Here is an 11,749-nt window from a genome sequence, read left to right as displayed (position 1 = left end):
CCCTGCCAGAATTATTCAATAGTGTTTTTTCTTTCAGCTCCCGGCAACACTATCCCATGGCTCATTACTGCAGTCACTACTATTCTTTTTTCTTGTTGTATAAATATAAATAGTTGCCAAGAGGTTTTTCAAATCGTTCGTGAAAATATATTTGTAAGATTAAACGCGACAAATTCATTCAGATTAATAATAATATAATGACTGTGATTTCGAGGCAGGTGTTTGCAAGGCAAAAAAAAATCGAGATTTATGAGTACGAGTGCGCCTACCGAAACATCACAAAAACCATTAGTCTCAAGGCGCCATTGTCGACACGCATTGTTAAAGATAGTATTTTTATGTAAGGTTTATCTGCAAGTTTCCGCCGAGGGCAATGGTCTTAATGCATAATGACGGGAAAAGAAATACCCCCAAAATGGGCAAACTATCTCGGGATAGAAGCTAGTCGAAAATTAATCTGGCATTGAAGTACATGTACGCACAAATACAGAATATACGTGGTACAGAATTAAAAATATAGATCAATGCATTGGAACCTATTTTTTGTCCTGCCTCAGCTTTGGTTTTTGGTAAATTATTTTTTGCGGTTCTATTATGATTTGTCATTTCGAATTTTATACTATTTTACTCGGTTTTTTTTTAGCCGATCACAAGCAGGCCGTTCAAGCTTAGCAATAACCAATATCTCGTTGTAAAATTGTCTGTTCGTAAAAATGGCAACTCTCATAATGATATCCAGTCCGCTAGATCTATCAGAGCCTGTGTGAAACATTCACTTCAAAACAGAAGTATTTGATGGTCAAACAATGATTCCACTTTATTTCATTTAAAAGTTGCCATTTCTTATAGATCTTATAGAATCCACAATAAATAGTGAGCTTATTTTGGCAATCAACCGCGCAACACACTCGGTGTTTCCCTGACCTTTTCATCGTAGTCAAGGGTGTATTGGTTTGTAGCCCTATTTCGATTTTGTGCAATTGACGCATGTTGGAACGCGGAATGCAAATTCATTTTAGCAAAACTATGATAACGAACAGTTCCTTTAGCAAAACAGTTACAAATTTTATACTTTATTTCTGACATTTAGTGTTTTGCAATCGTAAGCGTACCTGTTTATAATTTATTTACAATTCTGTTATGGCGTCCGTTTATTAAATCATATGAGTGCTCTTTTCGGACAGTTCAGTATGACGCCAGCGAATATCTCGGGACAGATATCGTAAGTTGCCTATGATGTAACTTTTTGAGTTTTCAATGCAGACCGAATAACTGGTTCTGTATTCCATGGGATATTACAATTAATTTACATAATAAATATGCATTTTTGACATATCTATACTAAGCTATACGTGTGCATCAAACGCAAGGTTACAGAAAATAAATTTTAAATCCATAATTTGCTTCGGTTCTTCATACTTTTCATATCGTGTTATGAAAAGTCAATTCATTAAATCTCGTTAATTTGCTTGAAGATTCAGCTAAACTGGCACTTAGCTGAGGTGAGCAAGATTAAGTAATTAACCAATCAACTTGTCGAGCTCATCATACGAACCTTCCGTAAACAACATAATTTTAATAATAACAAATATTTACAGAGTTATCCTGGGTTAAATGCGGTTGTGTCGCCTGTTTGACCCTACATGTGTACAATACACAAACGAGGCTTACGGTTAGGTAGATCTCCTTGCGTGCTAGCACAATGTAGCACGGGCGGACCTTTTCGTACAGTGACGATTTTCTTCTCACGTGGGTCGTCGGAAGACCAAACGAGACGAAAAAGGCTCGCGAGCTACACGTAAAGGAAAATATCGATACACCCAAAATGTCATATGTCAAGCGGAAGGATTGATGTGCTACATTTAAATTCATCGATTAATTTATAACTAAACTATCTATATCTTTAAACTACCAGATTTTAATTTTATTAATCATAAAAAAACATATTTACGTGGTAAGCTTCCTCACTTTCGGTCCTGTTATAATGCCAAGGGGCATGTCTACTTCTAACTTAGCCATACATATTTGGAAAATTGCTTTTTATCGATAGTGCTGGTAGTATTAAGACAGTGTAGCGAGTGTTGGAAATATAAAGTCATAGTAATTTTTTAACGTTTGAACAAAGGGTCCTTGATTATTTAGGAGAGCGCGAGCTATATGTCAGTTAACTGCATATCCATAGATCTTGATTGTAAAAGTAATGCCAAAACTTATGTATCTATTTAAAGGCTGTGCACCAGTATTAAAAAGGTAAAAAATTGCATCTGGATCATTATCATCATCAATAATGTAAGCAATAAACAGCTGCGAATTAAAACGCGGTTAGATATAAAATTCTAGTTAACAGCCAATATATTATCAGTCTCCGACGTACAGCCTAGTCTTCCACAGTATCTATTGAAAATAGCTAGCTATTCATGATACAAATCTTATATACAAGTCTACCATAATAAATTATTGGTACCAACAACTTATAGTCGGTGGTACTAATTATCCATAAATAATGATTGTTTGTCGGTTTATGGATTAGTACACTTCGAAAATTCAGGATGGCTCGGCGAACATTGAAAAAAATCACACAATGTGTCTTGAGAACAAACGCATGGCTCGTTTGGCCCCTTCCAATGGAGACAAAAATTGAATCTTCTCGTAGACATCTGCATGGAATCTAATGCTGATTTTAGTATTAGTCGACAGCCCTCGTAAATTTAGAAGATTTCTTGAATATAACGCATTGCTGAGATAATTTGTAATAAAAACAGGATTTGTGTCTGTGAAAACATTTTTTAAAAAAATCTGTAAAATTTGTTATCTGCCTTATTTTACTACTCAGGTATCACTAAAGACACCAACTATTTACAAAGAAAAATCAGGCTGAATAAGCTGGAATGTTTAGAATGAGCTGCTGACTGGCTAAATTTGATATCTACGAAGGCACGAAAATATACAGACATGTATCGCATTCTAAGTTAGAGGAAAGTCAGGAACCTTTTTTTTTTCATGAAAAACGATATATTTTATGAATTTTAAAGCGAAACTTAAATTTGCTTCAAAGCTGCTTCTACTAGACTTTATTGTACATGTTCCGTACGGATTTGCTTGTTACGAACCAAGCAAGCAACACACAATAAGATGCAATACCAAGGACCAGCTGATTAATGCGAGGCAACAAAAGCCGAAATCTTTTCTATAAAATATATAATTATTTCTTTCCAATGAAATTAACGTTAGGTTACTCGTGTTTAAAGGTTACAGTGAAAGCAAATGTGTGTAGAATTAAACAGCTAGGACAAAAGTGGAAAATGGCTAAATGTAGGTATTCATTTACCTGAATAAAAATACCTCGTTAGCGATTTGACTAAGTAATCATCATTTTTTCATGGTTATAATTCCAATTATGTCTTACTATTTTTGTAACAGTAAAAATACGTTTTAGTGATTATTTAATTCCACTAAATAAGTAATTGTGACGCCTTAGCCGAAGCCATACGCTTTTGTGGACACTACGTTTTGAAATAAGACCGTATTATCATTGGAAACATCGAATTGAATTGTTAATAAAAAAAATGATTTATGAAAGCCTATTTCGGTTCATAATTTTACTATTATTTAATGCAATGAAAGCAACGCTTCATGGCTTTCTCCTGAACTATCGCCTATAGGACTATAGGCGATGGTTCGGATATATAGGAAATACCAGTGATAATAATAATAATATAGACTTAGATTCTGATCAGGATCTGATTAGAACAAGGTTGTAGAACCTTCGTGATCGTACTTCTATGGAGTGATGTGAATTTAACACACATTATGGTAAACAGGAAGTATTTGGAGGGTCGAAACAAATACTATTGTTATTATTATTATTCTAACAATAAGTGTTAACCAACGTCAATCGGTACCGCTGTATAGTATGCATTCCTATTTCATAAATGATCATTACTACTACCACTGCAGCTATTATAGCAAAGTTATTACTGTTACAGATTAAAAACGGACGATATGTTGCGTTTAAATTTTTCGTCAGTATTGCCCCATGGGCTGGTGCGCGCGTATCGAAAAAACTAGTGATTAATCACTTTCAAAAAAAAAAAAAGCTAGTGCGGTACGTTATAAACTGTTATGAGCGATCTGCAACGACGCTTGAACACTTCGGTTGGATAATTTCTCGCAGACAAATGCCGAAATTGAACAGTTTACTGCTAGTGCGCAAATGGATGACGGTTCACGAGTATGCGTTCTCATTGCTCGTTGCTTAAATGTCTGCTTTAAAAAATGGTTGAACGAACAAGGCAGGCCAGATCGAGAGATTGCTTTGAGAGGTATTATCATTTTAGGAATAAGGACCGCGTTGTTTTTCGGTAAAGCTCAGCGGAAGCAGACGACGCATAGTCAACAAGCTTACCGTTTGTTGTTGCACCTGCTCACTAATATTGCATTGAAAATGCATGTAGCGATGTCTGTGAAGTTGCTTGTTTGGTAAACGGTGCTCTACGCTAGGGTTTATGGCCGTATCGCTGATGTTAGACACGTTATAGTTTCGTGAGTTTTTGTTAATTCATAGACTAATTTTTACCCCACGTACTTTTCCGAAGTTTTCTAAAGTTGTTCATTGGAAAACTGCTTGGCTGTTTTTCAGAAGAACCCGGTAGTAACCTTTGCGAAATGTGGCTTAGAGAAAATTATACATCCACAACATATGAGAACAACGGATTATATAGGGAAAAAAATATCTTCATGACGTGGGGTGTTTGCTTACATTGGACGAACTAACCTTGTATATTACACGCAAATGCTAGAGTATTAAGGACGCAAAAGTGTGCCAGCTTGTTAGTAGAGCAATGAACATTTTGCACTTTTTTAACAATTTGAATAACCAAATTTTATCTTGAGTTCGAACTCCAAATGTAGTATGTCGACACTCTTTATTCGTATTTCATTGAGACTATCATTTAATTCAAGCAACCCGGGATAGCTGCAATTTGCATGACAGGATGACGGAGGCGACATGGTAGACGTGCTATCCAAAGTGGCTTATTAAGCTTAAAAGTGACATTCTCACCTCGCATTGGACTTTTCTACCCTGATGTGAACTGCGTTACGTTAGGATAAAGGCAGTTGTTGTATAAACTTATATTTTTTCAGATATAGAGCTCTGGCCGTCTCCGCAGCTTCTTAATCTAGGCAAAATGCGTGCTTCGTAAACCCATTCTATTTGCACTCGATATCCGACACAACTATCTTAAGAGTCCGAACTTAGAGTAAAATTCCCTGACTCGAGCAGAAGCAATGAAATACAGAAAGGGCTTTCCAAAGTGATATAATATCACCAGTAAACAAACGAAAGAATGAAACAAAAACAGTGATTAACTTATTAGTTCTTGCTTGTTAGCCGGGCAATTTCTCTATGGCGCCTATGCTCTGCCCTATGCCTTGAGCGACGTTCAGACAAGGACTGATTAGGCAATGCTTATCAACTAACAGAAAGTGTTCGGAACATGCTTAGGCGCAAACGCGATATCATCGAACTAATCTGCATAATTAGCATTTTATCTTTACTCAAAATATGGAATGTATTTCTTTGCCGGAAAGAAAGAAAGAAAGAGAGAAAGAAAGGGAAATATTTGAATTGGCGCTTCTATGCGCGGGGTTTAATGTTCAACTTAAACCTCGAGTAGGTGCATATTCGTCCCTAGTGCTCACGTTCAGTACACAATTGGTGCTTGTGTAGACAGTCAACACAACGACTGCGCTGTGTTTCGTCAACTGAAATAGAAAAAAAGGTGTAGCGTCGTTTATTTAGGCCTAGCTTTTACTTTCGCCATATTATGACGCACCACAACCCAAGTGGCCTGTGTGCTCTAAAGCTGTGCTTTAGATAATTACAGTCATTAGATGCTGTATAGCTGAACTTCCATCTCAACGATTTAACGTCATCTTAGAGTTGACGACTTCTTTTTCAAGCGTAATCCTTTTTCTCTGGCTCATTTTTATTTAATTTAAGTATCTCAAATAGACTAAATATTGTCCTTATTAACGGTTTGCAAATCAGCTCGATCTGATTTGAATTACCAATGATACATCAAGCAATGTTTATCATCGTTTAAGAATTAAGAGTTTTTATTGTTTTAGAACGAAATATGTTTTAATTAACTGCTCGGAAAATCAGCTATTTCGTTATTAGGTTTCGTAAGTTTATAGACATTTTCTGCGGTTTATAGTCATAGAATGGAATGGAGGTCAAGGACATACAATGAAAGCATCACTGAAAAACCAGAATAAGAATAAGCAATCAAATAATGTTCAGTAGAAGCCGCCAATGTGCAGCGTCGAGAGGGTGAACGGACGGATTATACTAACAACGAAATACCTGATCTATCTTTGAAATCTGACGACGAATATTGTAACTTAAAATACTTGCCTTGTTTAAATCTAGCAACTTAATAAATTAAAAGCTAAGTACATTCTCCGAATCCTTGAAATATCAAAATTTCGTAGGACTTAGCTCCTACGATTGCCTAAGACACCTCTTAGCGTTTCGCTTTCATTGGAGTATCAAAATGAAAATGGTGACTGAAACTAGATGTATAAGACTATCGTAGAGCAAGTACAACCAGTGGGTTCCAGACTTGCAGCCGACACATGAAGCAGGTACTGGCATACTACTTTTCATTATTATTATTATTATCAACACGTAAATATTACCCCTATAGAACTAGACGCCAGTGTCTGAGGTGGCCGAAGGAACCTCTGAAATCAGATTATAGGCAATGATCAACGTGTAGACGAATCATTCAAGCTCAATCTTGAGGAAAGTTATCTAGATGCTTTTTATAAGGGTTAGATATTATTGTAAAAAAGCAGGGTCTTACTTTTAAGTACTATAAAAACGGGAGTTGTCGAAATGTCATAAATGCCATGAATATTGTAAACCACATTGCGCAGTAATAGTAACAACAAGACGCCTGAGTGTAAAAATCTGTCTTCTTGTACAAATTTTTTTACTATATACAAAGTGTAGCGCACATTATAAGAGAAGTGATCTGCCGTTACAACGAGACTGTGGAACTTTTTTCTTTTTTTTTTTCTTAAATGACAGTCGTTCATTATGAAATTAGTTAAAATTTCAGAGATTAAAAAGACTTTACTTCGGAACAGCCAAATTCTATTTCAGTCTCGATATGCATATTCGGAGCTTAACTTACTTATCTATCTAAGCTAATAAAATAAATTAAAGACTTATCGTAATATCGAAACGCGAATGTTTCGAAAACTTTCTTTTATCCAACCAATCATTGGTACGAGCAACAATAATATACTGAAAAATTTGTAGATCGGAAATCGCGTTGATTCGTATATGCCCTGTGAGAAGAAGGAATTTCGTTGTCTTCACCAACCACTTTTGAGATAAGTAAATTCGCAAGAGGACCTTTATATTCATTCGGCAACTACTAGTGGCCTAGTGAATGCCGTCTCTACGTGTGCTAACCACTACAGAACGATCCGCAAAAGACATGTAAATAAATATCAATCCTATGAACAGAGGAAATATAGACGAAATCGTTTGAAGTTGTTTTCACGTTATATTATAAAGATATCATTGTGTGTCTTTCACACAGTACATCTATAAATTTATCTGGTAACTGTGAAAGCGATTGGCTATGACCTCATAGTCATGGGAGTTTGCCAAAATTGCTAAGCTTCTCATCTGTCTCACATGATCTGAGAGAGATATGAAGAAAGGACAATAATTTTATTAATCGTGCGAGGGAATAATAATAAGTTAATGGTTATCAGGTATGCCATCCTGTCCTGCCTAGTTTTCTCCTCCTAGCCAGGAAACAAAACGCTAGTACCTAATCGTTCCATTGTAAAGCCTGCATTCAGACAGAATGTGGAATCTCTATTCTTGCAAGGGGCCATGGTAGCTCAAAAATTGCTGATTTCAGTTATCCACCGTACATACAAACGTGGGGGGGGAGGGGGTGGCTCCATACTGGACTGTAGATCTTTTGCACCTTTAGTTGTCTAAAAAGTCGAGATCTGCACGAGTCACTCGGCACCTCAAACTGCGCTTAAAGCGCAAATACGTTGCGTGAGTAATTTAAGTCGCGAGCATATACTGCAACCTATATTAGGGGTACATTTAATAGAAGAGCATATGATAGCTAGCTTGAACAGCGTTATCGACCGATGCTCATACTATGTTTACGGTGTGAAAGAAATTTATGGTATAGAATGTATGTTAGCCTGTCAATAAAGGAGCACATATCCAAGTGATTGACTTCCTGTAAAATACGTTCGACGATTAATCAATCGATCAATTGATGTCTTTAAGGTCTTTAACGATAAAAAAAATTTGAAATAAATACCGATAATAATGATAATAAATATCGGTCTTGTGATCAAAACACCGGTAAAAGATGGCTCTGAGGACTCGGAACTTCTTGTCATATATAAATCCAAGTGGAGTTTCAATTTACTGACTACTACAACAAAATATACCGAAGCCCTACGAAATACGTGTTTAGTGGTTTGTTTAGATAGCTTATTTTCAAAGTGAAGATTTTTAACTTTTCTGTTCTCGTTAATACCTTCGAACAATACATTTAGACGCAAACAACTGGAGCCTTTATGTTGAGCTTGTTAAAAGAGACGGCATTGTCTTTAGTTGCAAGAACAACCCTATTAGTTTTGAGCGTGGAGCACAGACGCATCTGTCATTGGTACGCTTATATCTAAGCAGGCCGTAAATGCTACGAAACTGATGCCCTTTTAGTGGAACACCGCTCCCAACTGTGCTGTCAGCTGAATGCACTGCAACAGTAAAAAACGCTCTCTTACCATAGATATTTGGGACCCTTTGATAACCGCAGTGCTCTACCAGTTAGCATATAGTCTTCCAAAGGCCGCCGCTGATTACTGCTGCCCGACGTTATGGCCGGCGTATTTAAAGCAACCCAGCATCTAAATAGAAATATATAATAAGATAAGATTAAGAACCCATATTACAAATGCACAGGAGTTAACCTACTAGGATAACAAGGTCGCTAAACGCTAAACAAAAAAAGCTTGACCAAAGGAGAGTAATTCTTCCCCTGAAACCTCTAGAGGCTTCTTTCTGCAACGACAAAAAGAACCTGCATAGATCCGTATTGTTCAAGTTTACGTGTTCTCAAAAGAAATTATATCTTGACAATTGTTTATTCACTCGCACGGAGATATAACCGGGTGTTTTTTGTTTTGTAAATGACCAACATCCTGATAATAGATTATCAACAAGTGAACCTGTTAACCCCACTAATAATAGGAAACTCGTATTGGTGTAGAAAATTCTGCTGCTGATTCTAATGCTGGCAGGAAAAGGAATTTATAAAGAAATAAAAAAGCTAAAAACAAGTCGTTAATAGATTGTTTATGCTGTGTGTTATATTGTTAGTGTATTAGTTCTGAAGAATCGTTTAACAACGTCTTTAATGCTGAATAAGTTAACGGCCTATCTGACATCATAAAGCTTTATAATAGAATAGCAATTCGGCGAACAAAATGAACTAAGCAAAAGAAGCAGATTGTTAAGTGCAGTTATTGGTTTCTGTTAATGATAGAAACCGCATACGGATGAATTTTGTTTGGAGTGCCTTCCTTCTCCTTCTTATGCTCCTGACCTGTTCGTCTAAAGCTAGCGGTTCATCCTACTAAAAATGTAGCATTAAAAAGTGCTTCAGATGGACAGCATATAATAATTATTTCTTGCTGAGCTCTTCTTAATCGTGAGACTAAATCGCAATAAGAATTTCTCGCTATTTCGTCGTAGGTTATCAAGTATCCGAGCTATTCTATAAATCTCTGCTCAGATCTATTTATATGAACGTTGCCTGACACGTTTAAAGGTCTACAGAGCACAAACAAGTGATTTAATCATCGTCTTTGTTATACGTAAACGGAATCTTCCGTGAGCTCTGCTAAATGATTAAAGTGTATGATCGTGTATGCAATTTCAATGAAATGATTCCAAGCTGGCAATCATCTAACGCCTTAATTCTGTTGGATATATCTGAGTTTTTCAAACGTAACTACAAGGGAACAGAGTAATCATGTCAGCAGCTCTTGTAATTATTATCCTTTCGTTTCTTTTCCTTGGTTTCTATTTAATTATTATTTCTATCTATTAATCTGTTCTCGTAAATTTTTTCGTCATAATGTGCCAACGCTAAAACATGAACCAGCGATAGTTGGCAAGCTTGTTAGTTATGGTTGCTATGGCACCACATTCAGAGATACGTTCTAGCCTCCCTGAACACCCAATTTTAGTTTCCATTCTAGTTCATACAGCTGAAAGGGCATTCCCCGACTTACTGAGGCACGTCTACTCTACAATTAGCTCAGGGTCTCATCTATCTAGATGTATTCACTGATGATTTTGGGGGACTTAATTAGACCCTTGAAGCCGATAGCGTCAAGCACCGATGGCTAACCCGTGACCTAAACTATAAATCGAAGCGCCTCAAAGATATGAGACTGTGGCCCAATACTTTCCGCTGCTAGAAACTGGAACGAAAAGCATGACAATGGAAGTCTAATATGTCGTTAATTTCATCAGATTAAGTACTTAAAGGACTGTAACGTCGTTATCAATAGACCGTTTGTCTCTATCGTTTAGGCATAAAGGAACGGTTTCTCTCCAGGGCTCTAAGATCGAACGTGACGACGTATGCCCAGTTCATCCCTCGAGGATAGGCAACTTTATCATAATGGTAATTAAATGCCTAGGAAAAAGAGCATTTACTCCCCAGTGATACCCTCAATAACAACATATTCGCCCGCGTTTTCTACTATCCGTAATCCTATTTTTAGAATTATCTGAAGTTATAACATAAGTCCGTCTTATGTAGAAAGGAATATGAACATTTTTGAAAGCCATCGTAACCATTGGCCCCCCTAACATAAATATACGGAGATCGTAATCGTGGAAGTCGATATAAGCTTCTGAAATCAATTGGTTGATTTAAGCTACGTCTTTATTTAAACCACAATTTAGTTCGGGGCACCGTTAGCCGAGCCTTGAATTTTTTAAAAGCAAATACTAGAATTATCGCTTGGCTTACGTCTAACGTCCTTACTTTTACTTTTCGATCAGTTCGAATGGGAATGATTTTTTTTGTGATGTTTAAATATACCTGAAATTGTATTTAATCATGCTGCGCCGCTTTGAAACAACACATAGGTAATCTTGTAACAATCACTCGCAATAGATATTTTAGCATATACGCGATACTTCGACAAAGGACGCCTATTTAATTATACAACGTTTACAGATAAACCGGTGAGAACCGCTAAACATTGTATGTTAACTGCGCGAAGATTCAGTTGGACTGGATGGAATACCATCAAAATACAAAAATCGATATCATATAGTATAGATAATAAGCAACAAATAATAATCCTAGAAAAATACCGATGGGGCATTTTTTCGCGCAAATTAAACTTGTAGTACATGAAATATATTCTCAGAATAGCGCAATGATAAAATATTCGTGCAATTTACAGTGTGTTTACACAGCTTGTTGGCGATGGCAATTGATATTATATCTTCAATTGGGTATTTTCTATGACTACTATTAAATTATACGTCTGTGATCCGCTGATTCGTATTAGTAATCAGAATAGTTTTTCACCCTTTTGCATTATGCTGACAGAATTCTGAAGGAATGGATTTAAGCAATGAGTGTTGTATAAATAGATAAACTAG

The 11,749-nt window shown here is 36.4% G+C and overlaps 1 protein-coding gene across 4 annotated transcripts in view; it reads left to right on the top strand.

The window, feature by feature from the left end:
• The window catches only part of CASK (peripheral plasma membrane protein CASK), a 318,301-nt gene that overhangs the window by 1,467 nt on the left and 305,085 nt on the right, over positions 1-11,749 (top strand). The window contains exon 1 of one of the 4 annotated variants that reach the window (XM_086971261.1): positions 4,436-4,542. The exons of the other annotated variants lie outside the window; for them this stretch is intronic. The gene's annotated coding sequence lies outside the window, so the exon portion shown is untranslated. Of the gene's footprint in view, positions 1-4,435; positions 4,543-11,749 lie in introns of those variants that run through there. 4 annotated transcript variants of the gene reach the window in all.

This window comes from Varroa jacobsoni, unplaced genomic scaffold (assembly GCF_002532875.2).
Source record: "Varroa jacobsoni isolate VJ856 unplaced genomic scaffold, vjacob_1.0 scaffold_1170, whole genome shotgun sequence".
In the NCBI taxonomy this organism is placed as follows: domain Eukaryota; kingdom Metazoa; phylum Arthropoda; class Arachnida; order Mesostigmata; family Varroidae; genus Varroa; species Varroa jacobsoni.
Note: the sequence above shows the minus strand (reverse complement) of the source record. Positions and strands in the feature narration are given on the sequence as shown.